This window comes from Sciurus vulgaris, assembly GCF_902686455.1.
Source record: "Sciurus vulgaris genome assembly, chromosome: 5".
Lineage (NCBI taxonomy): Eukaryota > Metazoa > Chordata > Mammalia > Rodentia > Sciuridae > Sciurus > Sciurus vulgaris.
Window position 1 is genome coordinate 342,331 of NC_136465.1, and position 22,579 is coordinate 364,909.

General features: G+C 48.1%; 1 protein-coding gene across 1 annotated transcript in view; it reads left to right on the top strand.

Moving 5' to 3' along the window:
- The first annotated feature begins 3,710 nt into the window (after nucleotides 1–3,710).
- The window catches only part of DLGAP2 (DLG associated protein 2), a 663,652-nt gene continuing 644,783 nt past the window's right edge, over nucleotides 3,711–22,579 (top strand). The window contains exon 1 of the mRNA XM_079142912.1: nucleotides 3,711–3,987. The gene's annotated coding sequence lies outside the window, so the exon portion shown is untranslated. The remainder of the gene's footprint in view (nucleotides 3,988–22,579) is intronic.

The following is a 22,579-nucleotide window of genomic DNA, read 5'->3' on the forward strand; positions in this document are numbered from 1 at the left end:
CTCTGCAGAGTCCGCCAGCCCTTCCCGGCTGCTCTGCACTCGAGCGACGACCCGGTTCTTCGTCGACACCTGCTCGACAGATTCTCGAGTGTGGACCGCACGTTCTGCATGGCGGGCGGACTCCCTCGGACCGCGGCCGGGACCCTGCGCTGCCCCGCCACGAGTGCTCCGGGGAAAGCAAGGCCGGAGGAGGCGCCTTGATAGGGAAGGTGAAAGCCGCGCGGCGAGTCGCCACGAGCTCGGCTGCCCCGGAGCCGCGGGCGGCTCGAGTCAGCCTTGGGCTTTCCAGGGAGCGACGGCCGAGAGAAGTGGGCAGTGTAGGGTCTGGAGGCGGTTAGCGCTGCTGAGAGTGGGTTTCTGTGGGAGGCGTTCGGAGGCTACTTCGAGTTAAATGCAGTAAGAAAGAGGCCATTGGCTTGCTTCCGAGTGGTCCTTGGAGGTTGTGGGAAGAGGTGGGTTGTGGATGTGTTTGATGCAAAATAAAGGAGGTTTCCTGACCGATCAGGTGGGCTGTGACAGAAAAAGAGAAGTCTAGAATGACCCCGAAATTTTCCTCCTGGAAGCTGGAAAGCTGGAGTTGCCCAGATGAGGTGAAACCCTTGGGGGATCTTTGTTGGGTGATGGTGTGCAGCTTCAGACAGGTGAAATTCCAGATGCGCGCAGGATGCCTACACCCTCGTGGTCACGAGCAGCACCGCGGCAGACAGCCCCCAGGCCCAAACCTTTGGAAAGTGGGGAGATGAGGAGGTCCTAGCTGCAGCCCCAAAGAGGGGGTGAGCAGAGGAGAGGGAAGAACAGGGAGTTATCACAAAGTCAAGTCAAAGAAGAACCCATTTTCCCCAAATGATGCCGATAGGTCAAGATGAGACCTGGCCGTGTACAGTTGGATTTGTCAAGGGCAAGCCATTGATGACTGACTGCAGTGATTTATCAGAACGGTAGAGGCAAAAACTTGATGGATCTTCATAAAGAGAACTGTGGGGGAAACATTGAAGACGCGGGATGCAGACTACCCTCTAGCAGGGCCAGGAAAGTGGTTGGTGGCTAGAGGGGTTTTTAACCCAAAGTTTGTGCGCCAGTTTGGCCCGATCAGGTTGATACTGAAAATGAGTGCTGAGGGGAGATGGAATACTGCTGGGATGGTGCCCCTCCTCAGGTCACCCTCGGATTCTTGTTCCTCACTCCAGTCATTCTCACCAGCATTCAGCCTCTTCTGGACTTCCTGCGTTTCAGCGAGATCTTCCCAGGAACCATGTAGTGTCCTCCAGCTCTGCTTCTTCAATCTCTTTCATACCCAGACTTCTTGAAAGACTTGACCACAGAGCCAGGGTCCTTTGACCTCTTCGATTGACTTTGTGGCCCAGCCCATCTTTTCCCTCATCCCCTCACTGAACCTGCTCCAGCTGCAGTCCCCAAGGACCTCCATGTCACCAATTCCAGTACACACTTATTGGTCGTCCTGTAACACTGTTCCCAGAAGCACCATCAACCCAGCTGCCACCAGCTTCAGAAGACATCATTGCTTCCTCACTTCTCTCTTCCCACATGACCCATCCAGAAAAATCTCAAACGTTATCCTTGAACATTCCTCCACTTCCACTGCCCTGTTTGTGTTTTCATCATCTCTCACTGGGATTTCTGCAGGCATTTAAAAATCCATCTCCCTGGTCTTACTCTTGTTTTCTCATTCCCACCCCATCACTTTCTTTACCCACTGCAGCCAAAAGATCTTTTAAAAATTCCACTGCCATTCAGAAGTGCACTGTAATCCACATGGCAACAGGGCACAAAAGAAAAATCCCACAATCTTAACAGGTATAGAGAAAAATTTTGAAATACTGTAATGCCTGTTCATGATTAAGACAAAAACAAAAACACTAACAGCAAAGAGAAAGTAGCTTCTTCAACTGGATAAAGAACATCTATAAAAACTTTACAGTGTAATAAAAGACTAGAAGGTTTACCACTAAGATCAAGAACTAGAATGTTCCCTCTCACCACTGCTTTTTAATACCATACTAGAAAGTCTAGCTAATATAATAAGACAAGAAAAGGAAATAAAAGGTATACAAATTGGAAAGAGAAATAAAATTCTTTTTTTCTGCAAAATTGCTCTGCTCAAAATCCTACATTAAATCTCACTGTGTATATGACACAATTCTAAGACCTTAGAATGTCCTATAAAAATGCTACTCTTTCCCTACTCACTTAGTTCTGGTTATTCTAACTGGTCATTTAGAAGAAAAAGCACCAAATCCTGTCTCCCTGGGTCTTCAGGCCTACTCTTCTGCAGGAACCCTTTCACACCCACTCTTTTCTTGCCTAAATCCCTTCCTTAAAGTTCTGACAGGTGCCAATTTCTGGCTTCACCCCATCTACTTGCTTTTACTTAGAACCTTGCTGGTAGTTTTCTTTGATGCTATGGGGCTGTGGGGGGTGGAGAGAGTAACCTTTAATCGTTGGAGGATGGAACTCATCTGAAAACATATCCCACCTTCCCATTCTGAGGTACATTCCACGCTGTGCCTTAAAGAATTCCTGGCGGGATTTAGCCTAGTTGTCTGTAGAAATGACCAACCTGCTAATGCATCTTCCATTAGCTTTCTTTTCTTCCCTGTCTCTACTTTCTGCCTAGTTTCTGGGGATCCATCTCTCAAATATAGTACCTGTACTCAAGTCCTTGTCCTAAGACCTCCTTGGGGGAGAACCTAGAGGAAGATTTAACTTATTACTTGCTCTAAGAGTTCTTCCCTGACATCACAAACTATTAACCGCACTTTTCATTCACTAGCAACAATCTTTATCTTTCCTCCAGATTATCAGTTGTATTCATGATTACACATTACTCCTGTGACTTTTAACAGGACTCCATACCTAGACTGGAAGATCCAGGTGGTTAGTGAGTGTCTCTTTTTCTGTTCTGTGCAAACATTCGAAAGGGCATCTCATGCATCTAACCAGAGTCTATCCCTATGTGGTCGCGGTTGCTGAATTTGCCAGGCTGCTGCGGGTCGTCAGCACAACTTCCAAGGGGATGAATTCTTTCCCCCCGAATCCTGCCATCTGTCTTCAGCCTTATCAAGCACAGCAGGCGAAGTGATGACGCTTATCGCTCCTGGACCACGTTTATTAATAAAGGAGCGCTGTTCGTGCGGTTCTGGTGCGCCAGGGGTGGATCCCTCTTTCCTAGGAACACTGACCGGGCACAGTGGCCGGCGGATAGTGGGAAGTTCCGTTTCACAGTGACCACAGCCACGGCATGCTCTCGCAGGTGAGTACCTTGAAAACACTAGAGGACGTGTCTTGTCCTGCACTGGCTCTCTCAGCCAAGGAGCCCTGTGGTGGTGGTGAAGACTTCACACTGCATACCAGTTCTTACGACCGCGCAGGCGGGTCCCTAATCTCGGTCAAGAACTGGCTGAACCTTCCCAGGTATCGAGGGACGTGTGTAGGTAGGTTCCCAGGCTTACTTTCAAGCGCCCTGAGTGCGCGCCCCGCGCCCTCATCGTCCCCGGGTGACCCGCCGCTCCCGGCGCAACAGTTGGGTCCGGCGGTGCAGCCACCCTTGCAGTCGAGCTGTGCGCGCGCTCCCGGGCCATGCGCGCCAGGAGACTAGGCTGCAGGGTAGCCGCCGCGCCGCGGCCTGGGCGCTCCCCCGAGGCGCGCGGGCGCCCGGCCCTTCCCCAGATGGAGCCGCGCGCCGGCCGCCCCCCAGTGCGCCGGTGCCTCCCCGGGCTCCGAGTGCGCAGGCGCCGGCCTTGAGGACCGACAGTGCGCGGGGCTGGAGCGCGGTCGGAGCGCGCGGCGGCTGCGGTGGCGAAGGCGAAGGACTGGAGGACCACGGACCGACGGCGGACCCACAGACCTAAGAGCCTAGGAGCCGGCGGCGGTGCCGCACGAGCCGCCTGGCTTGAGGGGTGGCCACCTAGTCATGTCGCCCCGCACCTGCTGAACTAGGAGTGCCTGAGGATGTCCGCGCTGAGGAAGGTGCGAATCGCCTGGGGCCTGGGGAGGTGGGAATCGGGACGCCGGCGCAGGACAGCGAGACCCGTCAGGGCAAGTAGGGGCGGTGCGTTGCGACCAACCTGCGGGAGCCCTCTGAGAATGGCTAGATGGGGGCGGGGGCGGCTAGGGGACAAGCTGCCCGAACGCGGGGGACACCAGGGGCAACCTGTGTTCGGGGATTCTCCGCTGAGCTCCTCGCTGGGCTTCGGCGTCGCGGCCTTGGCCGGTGTCGCTGGAGCCAGCGAGGAGCCGGGTGCGGCGGAGGTGTGAAATTCGTGAAATTTCCGGCGTACCCGCCGGGAGGAACGCAACCTGAGAGCGCCTGCGGGCAAGGGGCTGCACGCCGGGCTCTGGGGACAGCTGTGGGGGAACGGGGCCAGCAGCCAGCGGCTTGCATCCACCCTCCCCCAAGCCCAGGTGGGAACGCCACCCCAGGCTGGGAATGAATGAAAGGTGTTGGGCAGCTGGGTGGCGCGCGGTGGTCGCGGAGGCTGGGAGGGGCTACTTGAGCGGGTTGCAGCGGCTGCCGCGAAGAGCGCGACCAGGGGCTGCTCGCCGGGAGGGGGTGGCCGCCGCCTGCTCTCCAAGTGCGAGCAGGAGCACGGGGGCTTTTTTAGGGGCGGTTGCTAAGCGAGGCGCTACCCAGCGCAGGGTTTTGTAACTAAGCCTCCCCCGGCAGCGGCTGTTGCTGTTCTCGGGCTTCTTTGCTAACGTTCGCAGCAGAAATAATGAGGATGTAATTATTACAGCCTGCGCGGCGAGGGGGTGGGGGGCGGCAGGCACCGCTCTTCTGCCTGGCACTGGCCAGGTGGGGCCCGGCGGGGTGGGGGCCGCCCTCCCTCCTCGCCGTCCTCCTTGCGCGACTGTGCTGTGAGTCCTTGGAGCGAGCGGGACCGGGACCTGAGCGGGGGCTCTCGGGGAGGGTACAAGAGGTGGGGAGGGGCCGCAGGCGGAGCGCCTTCGCTAGGGCTGAGGGTCGCAGAGGCAGAACCCAGTGCGGCGGCTGTTGGGTGCTTCGCAACCGAAACTCGAAGCGTCTCCTGCCTTGCTCTTCCGCACTTCTTAGCAAACATTGTGCCCGCCATCCGCGTGTCGCTTCTCTAAAACGAATGGCGATTCTGGCCAAGGTTGGAATCCGAATTGCATGACTTATCACTAGCGGCGGTCTTGTATTGATTAAAAATAAAGCGATGGGCAACAAATCCCTCCTGCGAGTTGGCTGACTCCGCCGGCCCGGGCTGTGGGTGCGGGCTGTGGGTGGCGAGGCACACCGCGCAGCTGCTCCCCTGGTGTCTGGGGCTCTGAGACCGGAGGGTGCTCCGACGGCGTGGGGCCTCGGGCTCGCTCCAGGCGACCAGCGCACGTCCTGTAACCTCCTGACTGGAGCCACGAACCCAGTGATCTGTGCTTTACTGAAGACTCTTTGCAGAAGGTGAATCAATCACATTTGTAATTAGAAGCCAACCCAGTGTCTCCAGGTGGCCCGGGGGAGTTCGGGTACCCTTTCAGGAGGATTCTTCACAGGTCACTAGGTAGACCTCGCAGACCCCCACCTGGAAAGCACTTCAACATCATTCTGTTCTTATTCCCTTCCTGTTCTCTGTGGAAGGTAATAGAGCATAGGGGGGAAAAAGTTGAAATGATGAAAAGATGGTAAATTTTGGCAGGTCAAATTGTTACTTTGGTGTTATATAAAAAAAATGTCATTAATCAGGATTTTCCAGTAGCCAAATCATCTTGTGCAGGCAGCTGGGTGACTCACAGAGTTGGCTCCCATGGTAATTGTAGAGTGCATGTACTGTTTCCTTTTACATGGTGTGACTTTTCATTACTTGGAAGAGAACAAATTAGAATGTTTTACACCCTACATCTGGCTACACCGCTGGGAGGCCATAGGGAAAGCTCTGCTCAAGCACATGGGACTGGGAGAATGGTGGGCCTAATGGGAGAAAATAGGAGTAGTCCTCGCCCTAACCATATCACTACTTCAAGGTATTTCCCCAGAAATGTGGGATCTGTTCTGGAAGATAACCTGTCACGGCATTGGCACCTTGTGTCTGTGAACCCTCCCTCCCTGCGCCTTTGGGTCTCCTGCATCAGCTGCCTCCTGGGTTCTTGGTTAAGAAGTCAGGACAGGTGCAGTAACTTCTGTTCTTGAGGCATCATGTGAATCTGTATGTTGCATTTTAGGTTAAAGGGTAAGCTTAGTAAGCAGAGTACCATGTTGAATAATCCAAATCGATGAAATTAATTTTTCTCAAAGCAAGAATTTTTTTCCCATCAAAGAAGCATATTTTAGGTCTACTTCACATTACTAAGCATTGTTCCCTTTCCTTTTGAAGAACTTTGCATTTACTATTCAGTTATCCAAAGTGGTGCTGCTTCAGGTAGAAAGAAGCACATTTATTTACTTTTGTTTTGGTTTACCTCAGGTTACCTGTGATTTGGATGGGTTAATAATAATATTTTTGTTTTTATGTATTTCAGATTTCATTATGTTATTTCTCCCCCATGACATGTATGTCCTTCTATGGCAATTCCCTGCTTTTCCAATTTTTGTCCACTTCATTTTTGAAATTGGCAGAAATTCCAAATTGAATATTAAAGACAAATAATGTACTTCACAAAATCTAAATAACATTGAATTCTGTGTACCTGAAACTTGATCAATTCTGAAACTCAAAAGGAATCTATTTTTAAGTGTTAGAGAATTTATTTCCTCTTTTAACACATTATCTCCCATAATGTTGAAATAAAAGAAATGGCATAATTCTTTTACAATTATATTTGAGGAAAACTTCTCAGTTACCCAGAGAGTAGAATGAGGTGCACTTTGATTATAGATTTTATCAGGAAGTTAATTAAGTATATTATCTATGGACCCTTGGAATGGATATTGCCATGGTCATTCATTGGCCACAATAAAATCACCATGATTCATCATTTGGCCAGATGGGAGTCATATTCAAAGCATCACAGTATGTTGCTATAAAAGAATTACAGCCTACCACACAGGAAGTTAAGAGCAAAATATTCTATGCAGTTAAAAGTATTCTTAACCACAGTTTACCTAGTAGTTGTTATTCATCATGTAAGCATTCCTGGCTCATCACCAATTTAATATATCTTGTTTCTAGGTGTTTGTGTGTATAAAGCTGAGCATGGTAATTCACATGTCTCATGACAAAAGACTGGTTTTCAGGAGGTCAAGCATCTGACCCAACTGAGCATGGAGTTATAGCTGTGCAGACTCCAGTGTAGATCTGCAGCTTCTTGTGGTCAGCTCCTCCTCTAGGTGTTCAGAGCAGAGACAGACAGCAGATTTGGATTCCATGTAAACCTCCTTTGCAAAGGTAGCTGGCATTCATATGTGAACCACTGGTTTTCTTTTTTCCTGGCATTGTTCTGTAGTTTGACTTCATCTGCCCATGAGAAGGCTTCTCCCACCAGCAGCCCCGGGTTTCCTCTCACCATCCTTCCTCTTAGCTCCAAGAGAACAATTGCGGCTTCCTTTGGCTGTCCTCCATCCTCCACAAAGGGTCCACTCCCATTGGGGTGCCACTGATGGTTTTTTATACTGGTATTAGGTAACAGTTCTTGAATATTGTGTCTTTCTTTCCTGGTGTTCCAGAGTTAGGTTTACTGGCCAATTACAATGAGTTTGGTGTATTTGTGCAGTATGAATTTATCCCAGGACCCCCAACTCAGGGTGTGGCTCTGGCATGCCAACCTCTTGCAGTCTCAGTCCCTCTTTTGAGTAATTAGATCATCAGAGAACAGGACACTCCACTCAAGTTTAGAATTTTATGTGTCTTTTAAGGAAAGAAAAATGTCAGGAAACAGGGCTGAAAAGATGGGAGACCTGGAGATACCGTGATCAGCACGCACTTTCACTTGCCATAACACAACCAACACTGGGCCATCACTTGTCTTTAAGAGAAATGGACTATGTCCACAAGTGGTGGTGGCAACCTGGCCCTGATGGCAGTCTTGGCAACCCCAAGCCAAATTACACCCAGAACCATCACCACCCTATGCTCAGTGGTAGAGCACTTGCCTCACATGTGTGAGGCACTGGGTTAGTTTCTTAGCACCACATATAAATAAAGTAATAAAGGCCTATTGACATCTAAAAAACATTTTTTAAAAAGTAACCTTGTGAAAGTAATTGGTCATTGCTTTAAAAATTATATCCCAAGCCAGGTGCAGTGGCCCACACCTGTAAATCCAGTGGCTCAGGAGACTGAGGCAGGAGGATCATAAATTCAAGTCTAGCCTCAGCAACTCTGCAAGACCCTAAGCAACTCAATGAGACCCTGTCTCTAAATAAAATATAAAATTGGGCTGAGGATGTGTCTCAGAGGTTTTGTTACCCCCTGGTAACAAAAACAACAAGAAGAACAACAAAAATATCCCATACTCTGCACACAAGAGGGAGGCTAGATAACAGGTTCCAGAATCAGTTATAAAGGAAAAAGTGGGAATTACCCCCTCAGACCCATAAAGTACATATGTTAAGCCAGGCAATTAAAAAAAAAAAATCCTATTGTGTTTAGTGAACATTTGTCTAGCTATTTCGACAATGCTGGTGAGCAGCTTTCTGTCTTATCTGCACAAGGCAGTGACTAAGAGGCAGGTTCTTCTATCAACCTCCCTGGGCTACTGAGTGGCACTGAGAACCCCTTTGCCCTTAAATGTACTTCAGTTTCCTCTGCACACACGGTGGGACGTGTGCAATGTTGACTTGCTAGGTGGCTGTGTGCCTTGAGTGAAGTATGACCATAGACCTTGAGGATGGTGTAGATACTCATTACTGGACTAATTTAAACATGCAGCAGTAAAGCCAGGTCTCAGTTTGAGACACATTTGTTGGATGTTATCAAGCCGCTAAGTTCCCATACAGCTTTAGTGATTATTATGTTTAGTTGGCTTTTACATATTGTTTGGCTGTTCCTTTTCCTTGAGTTTTTTGACTGAGCTCGACCACAAAGAACATGGGCAGAAATGTTAATGAAATAGAAATAGAGCCAGCAAGTGTAATGACCATGAAGGTAAACACATTCTTTGGGCATCACATTTGACTTTGAGCTCAGCTCCTTGGGAGTCAAGTCAACAACAACAACAAAGCAAAACAAAACAAACACACACACACACACACACACACACACACACACTCTCACTTGATTACCTTATCAGGGTGGACATTGCAGACTCATTTTTGGTGAAGGAAAATTTTTCCTACTCCTAGATCATAAAATACTTTTTCATAGTAGATCTGATATACAAGAGTTGACCTTATGTAACATGTAGCACAGAGAAGTCGTTTTCATGATTGTATCTTTTGGTAGACTTTGAAGGAAACCAAAAGTCAAACACATACATAACCTGCAGGAGGTATGGCAATCTTTTTACAGTATTTACACATTACCTCTGTGACCAGGTGGCAACCTGTGAGTCCAGGAGCCCAGTCTCTGTGTCTTTGTACCATCCATGATCTGTTGTAGTTATTGTTGAAGACACATGAGTTCATGCTGCAAATCTTGCAGACCACTCAAATTTCTTGAATTTTCTGTATCTTCCCAAACGTCTCAGTCTGTAAATGCCCAGCAAACCTGTTTTAGCCGAAGGCTAAACCTTTTGAAGGTGACAGCACGTGGAGGGAGTCCCCCATAACTCCAAGATCTGCTGGACTGACCTCCTGAAAACTCATCATTAAGTGAAAGTACCTAAGGCACGTACGTGCTTCATACATCTCTCCTGCTGAACGTCACAGCCCCACCCCGCCTGCCTTGTCCGTGATTTTATAACGCAGGGTTGAAGATTTCATGTAATCATTGAATGCTGTACGAAAAGAGAAAAATGGGTTGGTTGGGTGGGTTTACTTTCAAAGCATTGTAAATCAGGGACTCTGCATTGTCTCTGGCCCATTATCACTTCCCCGTCTTCTTTTCTCTCCCATTCCACAAGTCCCCCTTTGCTCAGGGAGAACTTAGAAGCCATTTCAGCAAACCTCCTTGGACCCCACAGGACTGGACTGGGTCAGTCTCTGCAGCTGCCATAGAGGACACCTCTGCTGCCTTCTCTTCCAGCTCCCCTTTGAAGGGCAGCTTCCTCTTGTCCTGATTGTGCTCAGCTCCTGGTTCAAGAGGTCCGTTCCCGTCCTGAGTGGGTCAGGGCGTGAGCAGAGTGGAGGAGCTGCGTCTCCTGGGCCCCCGTCAGGGTCTCCCCTGCCCTGGCTGGTATCCTCTTTCCAGGCGTGTCGCTCTGCCCCTCCCTCGTGGTGTTCCAGTGCCCTGCACTCTGCCCTGTCACGCTGCTCCCTCTGCTCTGACGGGGCTGCACACCAGGAGGCTCTGCGCCTTCACCCCCAGTTAGCTGCTTCTTCTCGTCTGTCTTCCCTTCACGTTTGTTCCTCCAGACCTTGCTGACGGCTCCTTCTTCGTGGCGTGTCTCCCAGGCCTGGTGCCAGATGAGGTCATCCTCTCAGCCCTTCCCTGCACTCTTGGAGAGCACGGTCTGTGGAAGTTGTGCTGGGTTCCTGAGGCAGGGCAGGGTCTGGCACTGTCCTCAGTGCGGTAGAGGTGGCAGGGAAGGGGCCAAGACTGGTGTCCTGTCCCCACACCTGTAGTAGTGCTGTGGACCATATTGCTCAGTAAACATCCAGGTGGATGACTAAATCTATAACCACAGAAGACCTTCTCACAGTACCCAGTTCCTCATCTGTGTGTCTTATCCGTTGCATCTCAGTTGGGTGTGTGTATGATCAAGACAGGAAACTGAAAACACATTGATGGGTCTGCATGTTTTTCTATTTGCTCTTAATATGAAACCTTTGGTTCTTTAAAAAAATTTCGTTTTATGATATTTTCCAAATATGAACATCTGTTTTCTGACTGTCAAACACTTAGCATAGAATCTGCATTATAGATAATAAGGAAATTTGCATAAGTAGTGGAAAGTTGTAGTTTCAAACTTTTGTTGTGGCCATTTCAGTATATGACATTTCTGGGTCTAAAACGAAGTGTTCTAGGTTATCAATAGAATTAGATTCCAAGCTTTATTTTTGTTGTGAAAGAGAAACCATATAGCTCTTTAAAGTAGTCAAACAGTGTTTCTTAGTATTCAATTAATCTATTTGCCTGCTTCTCAAGTGATGTTTTCCTGAGCACCACAGAACTCAAAAGAAAACTTATTCCTTGTATGTGTATGATCCCAATATTATGTATGATTATAATGGGCTAATAAAATTTTCAAAAAATTTCCACATGAAAACTTAGATCAGCGTCATAAAGATTGCAGTCACCTGGTCTAGCCTTTGAATCCACACTAGTTCAAAACAGGGCTCTATTTGTTCAGGTGAATCTCATGAATTTTGGAGTTAAAAATAAAGGCATACATCTTTTTTTTCATAAATAACACAAAGAAATTTATTTTAATTCCTATAACATGAAAGGACGTTTGTGAATTATAATTTTCTTTTGGGGCTGGGGATGTGGCTTAGTGTCATAGCACTTGGTTTGTTCCCTTGCGTAGCAAAACAAATATAAATAAATAATAAAGTGAAAAATAAATAAGACTTTCTTTGCATGTAACTAGTCCTAGCATGTTCATGTCTGGGAGCTTATCCTAAGGAAATAACTATGAATTTATGGAAAGTTAGCCAAGCAGTGTTCACTCTAACTTTGTTTCATAGCATACGATTAGAAAATGGTAACAACAGGAGATTGGATAGATTTATTATGATATATCCATACTGTAAAAAACACATCCATTAAAAAGATGAACATTAAATATTAATGCTACAGGGTGTTCCTGTCCTGGGAAGTGATTGCAAGACAGCATGCACAGCATCCTTCCATGCCCACGGGGCCCCTGAATTTGGAGGCAGAGGGAAGACTGAAGGGTCCTCAGTGCCTAGTGTGAGAGGCCCCATCAGCCCAGTCCCAGCCTGTCTTCACTGGTCAGGACAGCTGCACACGGTGGTCTGTGCTGCCTTGCATGGCCTGACCTGGCCAGCCATCAGCTCCTTTCTCCCTGATGCTCCACTGTGTCCCTTCAGCGTCCTGTTCCCTGTGCTGCTCACTGTGTCCCAAGTCAGAGCCTTTGCACAGGCTGCCACAGCCTGGAGGAGTCTGTGAATCACGGCTCCCTCCTCCTTCAACTCCCTCTACCTCTGTCCCGTGTGGTGCTTCTCAGGGAGGCAGGTGACCTTCATGCTCTGGGTCATTTCCCTTGCTACCTTCTTGTGCACTGTGTGATTTACTTGTTTATTCTTAATATTTGCCTACTAATGAGTAGCACTGCCTGGTGCTTCTGTGTGTCAGGCACTTTGCTAACTGTTAATCAAGGTACCCATGTTGACTTACTCTCTCACAGCTCTGTGAGATCAGGACTGCTGTTCTGCTTGTTGCACAAAAGACTGAGGGAGGAGTGAGGTCGGGGGTCTGAAGTCAGTGATGTGGTCTGACCAGAGCTGCAGACCTCCACGTGGTGTGCTGCTTTTGAGCTGGAATTTGTGATCACCACTGTGAATGTTGCTGGTGGAGACAGAAGCTTTACGAGGGCAGAGGTGTTTGTCCGTTTTGGTCACTGCTTTATCTCAAGCCCTGAGACGTGCTGGGCGGTAGGCATCCAGTCCGTGTTTCCCGAGCCTCGGATGCTGAGCCATAGTGATTTGTATTTTCCTGTTTGTTTCAGAATGTCTTTGGTCTCACATGTAGGAAGTCCCACAGACATGACTTAAACAGGAATATCTGTTAGCTCCAGTAGTAGAGGGTCTCTGCAGGATGGTGTCTGGGCCAGGTTCCCTACCTCTCTGCTCTGTGGTTGTCACTCCTTCGACACCCCCTCTGGAAGGTGTGGCAGCAGTCATCAGAGGAGACTTGTTCCCTCAGCAGGGTTTATCAGCCTCCAAAATGTATCTGTGTGGAACCTGATATGAGTGGGCTTCTGGCTTGTACAACTCCAGAGTGGTTTTCCTTGGCTTGTGGTGGCTTTCCCCAGCATGGTTGTTCTGTCCCCAGACCCTCGTGGTTGGTGGTTCTGCCATTGTCAGGGGAGGGTTCTGTGGTCACTCTGTGCATCCTCAACCAGCAGAAGGGAGCATGGAGGTGATGTGTGGAAGGTTTGTAGACTCAGTCTTCTGCTCATACTGTATCTGCCTCTGTCAGTGTGACGCATACCTACCTGCGGTGGTGTGGACCCTCACAGGCCCAGGAAGAGGAGGAAGAAGATTTGGCTATCAGCTGATCTTCATAATGAAGGGACTTTAGAAGTCCTCTGGAAGACTTTGCCTCACATCTTGGCATGTGTGCACCAGCTACTGACGAGTGGGGTAACCAACGTGTGGGGATTAGGTTAATCTTAATATGTCTTCTGGACTGAGCTGTCCCCTATGGCCATGCAACAGAGTTAAAACTGGAGAACAGCTGACCACTCTGTCGGAGAGGAGGAGTGGTCTAGCTGCTTGTTCACAAGCAATATCTCTGTTGCTGTTCTCATGTTCTGGATTACCTAGGGCATGTGGTACTTTTGTAACTTAATGAAGTCTTACAAGATTTCTTTGAATGTTCATCCAATAAAAGGATTGCAAAAATATTGTAAACAGGAAGCAGAAATCTCCTCTGAAAATCCATCAAACTTGTTGGAAAAATTCTTGACTCGTCAGTCATTTGTGTGCTCACTTTTGGTCGGATTCAGCAGCTGTGTCACTGGCTAATGTAGGTGAGGTGAACACTTTGGAAGGACTGGAGCTAGTGCACAGAACCAAGGGAGAAGCTGAAGAACAGATACAGGAAGGTTGCAACCCTGGCAGCTCAACAGCAGGGTGAAAGGGCTGCAGCCACTCCGTGTCTGCCTCGTTCCTTCCATGAGGCCACTCCGTGGAGTTCCATCGCTCAGCCAGCTGCTCTATTTCAGTTGAGAAGTACCAGGCATGCAGGCAGAGGGAGGGTGTGGGTCAGTCAACACAATGGCAATGCAGTTACGTGAGTCCTGTACTGGGGTGGAGAAGTCTCTTTCCTGTCTTCTCTTCCTCCTAGCAAAGCACTGTAGTCCAAGCCATAGAGGTGAGAGATAGCCTACTTTGTATCATCTTATAATATATTCTAGTATTTTTTAAAGAGAAAATACTTGCATCCGTAGTGGATAAAATCCAGATCTTTGGTGTTACAAATTCGTTAACAGCATCACTATTTACTATTCAAAATATTAATTATCTGCAGCATGCACAGTTCATTCTTTTGGTTCTGCCTGTGAGTCTTGGCTCTGTTTCTTCATGCTTCTGTAATACGTATAGGTGGTTCTTTGAAATTCATTCAGTTTTCTCTGGGAACAAGAAAGGCAAAACCCAGAGGCCAATATTTTATTGTACAGCTTGATAATGCATTTCCTTGCTACCAGATCTTTTCTTCCTATTAACTTTCGTTATGCTATTCATCTTTATTTTAACTCTTCTTTTTTTGTGGTGCTGAAGATTGAACCCAGGGCTTTGTGCTTGCTCTACCAACTGAGATATATCCCCAGCATTTTTAAACTCTTCTTTCCCGTGATGTACTCTGTCCTCTCCCTTATCTGGAGGTGAAATTGGAGACCAGTTGAGCTACTTTTGTAAATCATCTCCTCCTCCACTTTCTTCTCCTTTGCCATGTAATCAGCCCAGTATTTAAAAATTATAGAGAAGCATAAATTAAGATATTAACAGGCATCGAAAATTCCATGACCCAAATAAATCTTTTATTTTTGGGGGGTATACTTCCTTCCAGTATCCTTTTTCTTTTTGTTTGTTTGTTTAGAACTGAGGGTTGAACTTAGAGTGCTTTATATCAACTCGCATCCCCAGTCCTTTCTAAAATTTCACTGTGAGACAGGATCTCAGTAACTTGCCCAGGATGTCCAATCCTCCCCTTAACCTCCAGAACACCTGGGGTCACAGGTGTGGACACTGTACTGTGACCTTCTTGTTTTTAAAACCAAAATTGGGAGCTATGCTGTTTTTTTTTTTTATATTCTTTACTAAGAATTTACTCATATATTCAAATTATTCTAATTTGTTTTTAATTGATATTTAATATTTTTATAAGCAATGAGTCAACTATTTCCCTACTGATCAATGTTGAAGTTGCTTTTAAAAATTTCAGCTATTACTCTGATATTTCCTAAAAATATGGACTATTTTTCTCCAGTAAATTCCTAGGAGCAGTATTATTGGTTAATGTGTATGTTTAGTTTATTAGGGTTGCTATGATGAATTACTACAGTAAAGAAGCTTAAAAGGACAGAAACATATCACCTCACAGATCTAGTGGTCGAATGTTCAAGATCAAGGTGTCTCAGAGCTCCACTCTCTCCAGAGGCCCCTGGGAGATCCTTCTGCTTTACCACTGCTGGTGCTCTGGGCATTGCATGGCTTCTCACGGGGTCTGCCCTCTTCCACCGTTTAAGACTGCCTCCCAGGGACACTTGAGATAACATGTAGGGCCCTCCTTGGAACTGCAGGACCATCTCCTCATCTGAAGGTCCTTAGTGTGTCACATCCATGAAACCCTTTCCAGATAAGGCCACGTTTACAGGTCACAGGAATCAGATGTGGGCTCCTCTTGGGACCACTGTGTCTATGCCAGTGGACATTTTTAAGAACCTGAAATGTCTGCCCAGCTGCTTTAGCCTGGAGGTTCCACCCGCACCAGGTGAGCGCTCGTTCTCTGTTGCTGCACCAGTCACAGTAGAAGGCAAGCATGAGCTGGGTGTGGCACAAGGAAGGATTTGTAAAAGTGCAAGGAAACGGAAGTGAAGGGCAACAGAAGAAGGGAGCCAGAGAGCTGTCGAGGAGCTCGAGCATTTTCTGAACCCGCCTCGATGAACCTGCAAGGCATGGCCAGCCTGGGAGCAGCCACTCCTGCCCTTAAAAGAAGGGTTAGGATCCTCAAAGTATGAATGTGTTTCACGTGTTCATAAGGAGGAGTAAAGATGTAAGCAGACACGTCATGACACAGCCAGTATTTTGATCAATAAGCATTTAAGTATGGTCCACATCACTAAGAAATGGTAATGAAGGGGCAAATTGGAACATTACTTTTAAAAAAACTGTCAAGGGGGTTATTATTTTAAAATAATGAATGGCCACACACTTCTGGTGCTTGATTTTCAGGGTGACTGGAGCTCGAGGCCACTTTCTTGCCTGCAGCTGTCCCCTTCACTCCAGCCAGCCCATCTGCCATGCGGGAGTAGGTACCCAGGGGGCCCCTCCTCCCGTGTTTCCAGCTGATCAGAGAACACTGCGTTCCCTCCGTATAATGAAATGTAGACTTCCTATTTCAAAATGCTTAGTGGATAGCATTTTTTTAAAAAAGAATTCAAGCTGGCTAAATTTAGTGTCTGAAAAATGTCCAGTCCAGAAATAGATCTCACTGGAATGTCTGTGCCGGGGCCAGCTCTTTGCAGCAGGAAGGTGCCCTGGCTGAGTGGTCGTGGGCTGGAAGTTTCTTCTGGTCTCTCTGTTGTCACGGAGGTGTCAGTAGACACACTGATCTCATGCAGCCCCTGCCAGCTGAAAACATGTTCCCATGTGGTTTGCCATGCTAGCTGTGGCCATCTCCTGACTCTCTGTACCAGACCTCATGGGCCCTTCTCTTGGGACATTACAGAAGGTGTGTTGTGAGGTTATACAGGGTAAGTCCCCTCTTAGTTCCTGTCTGTTTTTTGGTCTTTACAGTGAGTTTTAAGATTTCTGCACTGTCAATACTTTTTTGCAGGCTTATTATTATTATTTTTTAAAGAAATAGTCATCTACTATTAGCATAGAAGGATAACTTCTAGATATTCATACATGGTGCTGGGGTAAATCCCAGGTGCTTGCTCACCAGTTTTTATTTCCCTGTTGCTTGGAGGTGGGTGCATATGGGACTCCCATTCTTTCCTCCCAGCATGAATCACCCTACTCCATCACTGTTCACTTCTGTCACATGGAAATTCTGAGGTCCGCATGGACAGATCTCTGTGTGGTTGCTCTATTGTAGAGCAAAGAGGAAGAGCCGAGCCTCAGGTCATTTCCGACTCCTCATTGCAGTTCATGGACTACTGGGCAGTGAGCACCTTCACTTTATACTCATCTCTGGGTCATATGAGTGCTTAAAAGAGCTGATCAGACTTGGTCTGTGTCCTGCAGGTTTCATGCCAAGTGGGAAACACCAACATGGATGATTAAGTGGTACACACTAAGTGGAGGGTGGCAGGAGCCAAAGCCCAGAGCCACCTGTGGGAGCACGTGTGCTCAGGAAGGTGGGCATGGGCTGGGCGTTCCTGTGTGGGACGGCAGCACAGAGGAGCTTGTCCTCCTGGCTTTGTGCTAAATGCGAAGGGTGCTGCCAAGGAGGAGGTCTGGATCTCTTGGAATTTATAGATGGGGAGATACAAGTGGTGGCCAGTAAGTGTTGAAATGGGACAATTTGAAGCTCAGGCTTGTGCTCACAAAGGATCACTCGCAGCTGGATGCTACATGGTCAGGCAGATGGTGAATCTCCTGCTGTACACAGAGACTGGAGAAGTGGGGCCTCTGAGTTCTCAGTCCTCCCAAGAGAGGATGCACCTCTCCAGTGTCAGTAAAGCTTTCTTTTTAAATGTCTTATTATTCTTCCATCAACTAAGTAGATTCCCATTTGTTACTTTTAGAAACATGGCAAAAATCATGGTCACTGTACTATGATTCGCTTATACTTCTTTAGAAGAACAGGGGAATTATAAGCAAAGAGAATGACTTTTTTTTTATTTTCCCATTATAATGGTATTGAAAATAATGCTGATTGATGTGTTATAGAAAACACTCTGAAGAAATCCTGAATAAAATTCAGCAGAATGGAAATGGAAATTCTAGAAATGAAAAGTATAACCAGAATTAAGAACTTAATAATGGGGTTTGTGTGGATCCACTTTCTGTTACTGTTACAAACACCTGAGATGATCAACTTATGAAGACAAGAGGGTCGTTTCAGGCCACTGTTTTGGAGGTGTCTGTCCACAGCCAGTTGGACTCATTGCTTTTGGACCCCTGGTGGGGAACTCAGTGGAACCGAGTTCCCAGGCTGGGGTGTGAAGGAGAGGAAGAGGAGAGGAAGGGGCTGGGCCCACAGCACACCACCAGTTACCCAAACCTCCCACGAGCACCCCCTCCCCAAGGGTCCACCACCACCCAGTCGCATCTCACTAGGGACAAGACTCAGCAGCCTGGCCTTTGGTGGATGTTCCAGACAAACTCTAGCAGGGCTTAACAGCAGGTTAGAGAGTTCTGAAGAGACCAGTGAACTGGAGCTCAGACCGCAGGAAACAACCAGACACCAGTGCTGAGAGGAAGGAGCACAGCAGCTACAGTGAGGGGCGTGCGAGGCACAGCAGAGCAAAGACAGAGTGTGTGTGGCAGCACCTCAGGAGAGCAGAGGGCGAGGCAGCTGCGGCCCGAACTCAGCAGCTGCTCCACAGGCTCCATCAGAAGCACCTCGAAGCCCAAGCAGAGCAATGCCACGAAAGCCTCATCCGTCTACATCACGGTGACCCCTCCGCAAAGCAGAGGCACGCAGTCAGGCTGGAGAAGAGGCAGAGGGGAGCCATGCAGGGCAGCAGCCCTCCTGACCCAGCACTGACTTCTCAGCACAAACGCACAGTCCCGACGGCACTCGAAGCTGCGTCCTGTTGCAAAGTCAAGACCGCCAACAGAAACCTCTCGGAATTCCGGTCTTCTCTTGGTCCAGCCGCCTGTGCCGCAGGCCACTCATGGTCAGGATGAACGGCTGGTGCTCTGCGGCCTGCATGGTGCTGGGCTGTGATGCTCGGCCGATCAGGTGCACGGGAGTAGATGCATTTTGGACTTAGGTGATTCTTTCAACATATAATGGGTTTAATGGGGTGTAAGTAATCCCGTCAGAGTCAGAGGCCATCTTTACCAGACCAGAAAACCGTATCTTCAAAGTGCCTCCCGTTAGCATTTATTTAGCATCTGCCACGCTGGTGGGCACTAGGCCAGGTGCTGGTGACAAAGATGGGTCAAATGTTCTGTTCCTAAGGAACTTGTAAGTGAAATAGGGGGATTCGTGCTGGTAGCTGTGAGTGCTGGCGGTGAGATCTACAGCAGACCTTGATAATCAAGTTCAGGGACAGAAGAGGCACAGGCAGAAAATCAAGGCAACACGAATAGAGAAGTTTCTAGTGGGACAGTAGAAATCCTCCGGCTTTGAGATCAGAAAATCAATCTTGGCTTTGTCTTTCATCAGTAGGGTAAGATTGGTTGTGTTAAGTGTTTTAGTCAGCTTTTTTGCTGCTATGACTAAAAGAATCTGACCAGTACAACCGTAGAGGAGGAAGAGTTTGAGGGCTCACAGTTTCAGAGGTCTTAGTCCATAGAAGGTCAACTCCATCCCTCAGGGCTCGAGGTGAGGCTGAACATCATGGCAGAAAAAGGTTGTGGAGGGAAGCAGCTCGCATGGTGATCCAGAAGGAGACGAGAATGTCTTTTAACTTGGCATATTTAGATCAAGTATTACCATCTCTCTTCTGCAAACATGAAGACAGAAGCATTGAAAAATTAGGTCACCTTCCTGGGTGGACATAAACCCCAAGATTCCATTAGGTGAAACAATGTAGTGTAGATAGTTATTTCTGCAGGGGAAAGTTCAGTGCTTATTTTCTGAGGATTTGCAACTCTGTATCTTAGAACATGAACTTTAAAACTATCTTTAGAGAAATACCAAGTTCAGGAGAAGTTGGTAAGTCCCATTCCTTTGCGGTGTTTCTGGCTAATGTGGCCACGGTTCCTGTACTTAAGTTTCTATAGGGAAGTGGGGCCTTTGATCACTGGGAGGAATAAAGGCTGTTTAAGTAACTGTGCCTGGTGGACATTTGCTTGTATAAAAGAACAGAAGGAGGTTGGCTGGAGGTCATGAAACTTTGGACAGTCCCATGAGAAATGGGATGTTGCAGGTAAGGCAGTGTGGGTCCCGAAGGAATCGGGAGCCAGGAAAGGGGAATGAGGTGAGAAGACAAACCAGGGGGAGCAAACAGCCAGCGGACCAGCCTAGACATTTCTCTGCGTTTTTAAGATTCATTTGTTCGTAGGCCATCGGTATGGAAGGCATGCCAGTGTACCAGTTGGAGCACCGTCTAGTCTCTGAGCACTCTGTGGCCTTCACTAAGATAAGCCAGGATAATAAAATGAGATAAATAATCTTCATTTTGCTTGACAAAGTTTTAAAAAATCTGTAGAGAGAGCAGGGCATGATTGCAGCCTGCTCTAGGCCAGGCCCAGCATCCTGTCTGGGCTTGTGGCCTGTGTGGCTGCACTGAGATGCCCAGTGTGGCCCTAGGCTGTGGAGCGGGATGTTGCTGCAGGCAAGTGGGAGGCGCACCCTGAAGAGCTCGGAGCCTGGACTGTGCAGGTGCCACTACCTCCCTCCGCACTGGCGGCTCTGCACAAGGTGGATTGAACTTCGGTTAGAAACAGTGTTTGCAGTATCAACCTCTCTGTCCCCTCCGAAAGCAGTGGCTATTAGTCAGGTGTCCAGGGCCACAGAGGGGGTGAGAAGGTGGCTGCTGTGTCCAGCATCTGCATTTTCAGTCCACGTGGGAAATCGTCCTGACAACCTATAGAGGTGTGGACGACGTCTGGTGAATCTCTGAAAACATGCTGATGACTTGGTCCTTTAGAAGACACTTTTTTCGTGTTTTTGTGGATGCCGAAGAGGACATACATTCAGAATTTGTCATTCATTCCTCCAAAATATGTATTTATGACTTTCCAAAGTGCTGAACAGCGTGCTTGACTTTGGGTATATTTTGGTAAGAAAGAAAGGCACTTTATTCCTGTGTTGGGAGTTTATATAGAGAGATAAATAATAAGTATACAATTAAATTGCTAAAAATGCTTTTTTTCATAGGCAAAATGACTCAGCTCTGAGACAGCTTTGAAGCAAGTTTGGCTACAGGGAGGATTGTGCAAGTAGCCAGGAGCATCAGGAGAAGCAAGTTGCAGTGAGATAAAACAGATAGACAAGAATTGGGATCAGGTGATTGGGAGATGTCTCAGGCCTAAGGACAGTGGAGACATTCGGCTTGGGTCATAAGATGCCGAGTCTTGGGGAATCTGAGGAACCTCGAGGCAGCCATGTGACAGGAGCAGGTGGCAGGATTCTGTGTGTGTGTGTAACTCTGGTAGGATGCTTGACAGCTGTCTGTTCAGACATCTTACCTTGCTGGTTATGGGAGAGCTTCCTATGGGGAGTCATGGTTCTGGATCTGTGAGTGGATGGTAGGAGGCACCACCCACCCAGGCCTGCCCCTTGCACCTACTGCAGACTGTGGGGAATGAGGAGGTGGTAGGACGGTGAGGCGACTGGGCATCTGCCCCACGTGGGTGGCGTGCTGGAGTTCATGCATGTGTGCTCCCGCTAGGCTTGGGGACATCAGGTTCATTACTGTGCTTTAGTCGTTATTTGGCTAGGATAGACAGGTACCAGACCAGGGAGGCTTGAGGTCCTGCTAATGATGTTTTAACGTGGTACCAGGTGGGTGAGTGGGGATGCACCCAGAGCACAGTCTTGGAGCCTGGTCTTTGCAGGTGTCATCTGTCTTCCTCTGTGTGCTGATGCCTTTCATGCAAACCCTGATGGTGTGTTTGGATTGTCATGCTCATGGGTGTGCAAAGACTGATGGTTGAGGGCATCCAGGGCCCCTGAAGGAGCCCGTGTCTGCAGTGGGTGGTGCTGGTGGGTAAGAGGTGGGAACCGGTGACGCACTCATGCTCTCCGGAAGTGGACCAGACGTGGCACACTCAGATGGGGAGGAGGAGCAGCGGTTGCTCCACGGCTCTGGCCCAAGCCCGGGGAGGGGCGCGGTTGCTAGGCTACTAGGTGGGACACCGTTGGCCTGTGACTTGGGAATGTTCTCCGATCTGTTTTTAGTGACTGTGGCTGCAATCAGATATTTAAGAAGATTTAAGATGTAACAGAAGTGCATGGACTTTCATTTGCCAAAGCAGGACTTGTTTGGTGTGGAATATGGGTTCACTTTTATTTTCTCTGACTTGGATTTGCTTCCAGCTTACCAGAATCTCAGAGCAGAAAGAAGTCTGTTGACTCGTAAGTTGTGGAGCTGAACTACTGTCTGGTCAAGCCTCATATGTTACAGGTGGGGAAACTGAGGATGGGCCCCAGAATTCCTTGTTCCTCCCCCCAGGGTTCTGTGCAACCACGCCTCCCCACACTGGGCTTGAATTAGGAGAACATTCTTTTAGCAGATCTCCCCGCCTCCAGTCTCTCTCGGCTTGAAACCATCCTACACACAGCTGCTGGGATCATCTTTCCGAAGCCATTTTTATCATGTCACTTCTCTGCATGCTGTTTTCTGTTGCCTTTTGTCACATCCAGATTTCTCATTTCTGGCTCTCAAGGCTTTCTGCAAATGTCCTCTTTGCTGGGTTTCATTAGGAGCCTTTATGGGATGTTTGCTGTAAAGAGATGCTCTGTGTAGTTCTCTGGGCCTGTTTTACTATTCCTGCTCCTGGGCCTTTGCATGGACTGTGCCAACCCTGGGA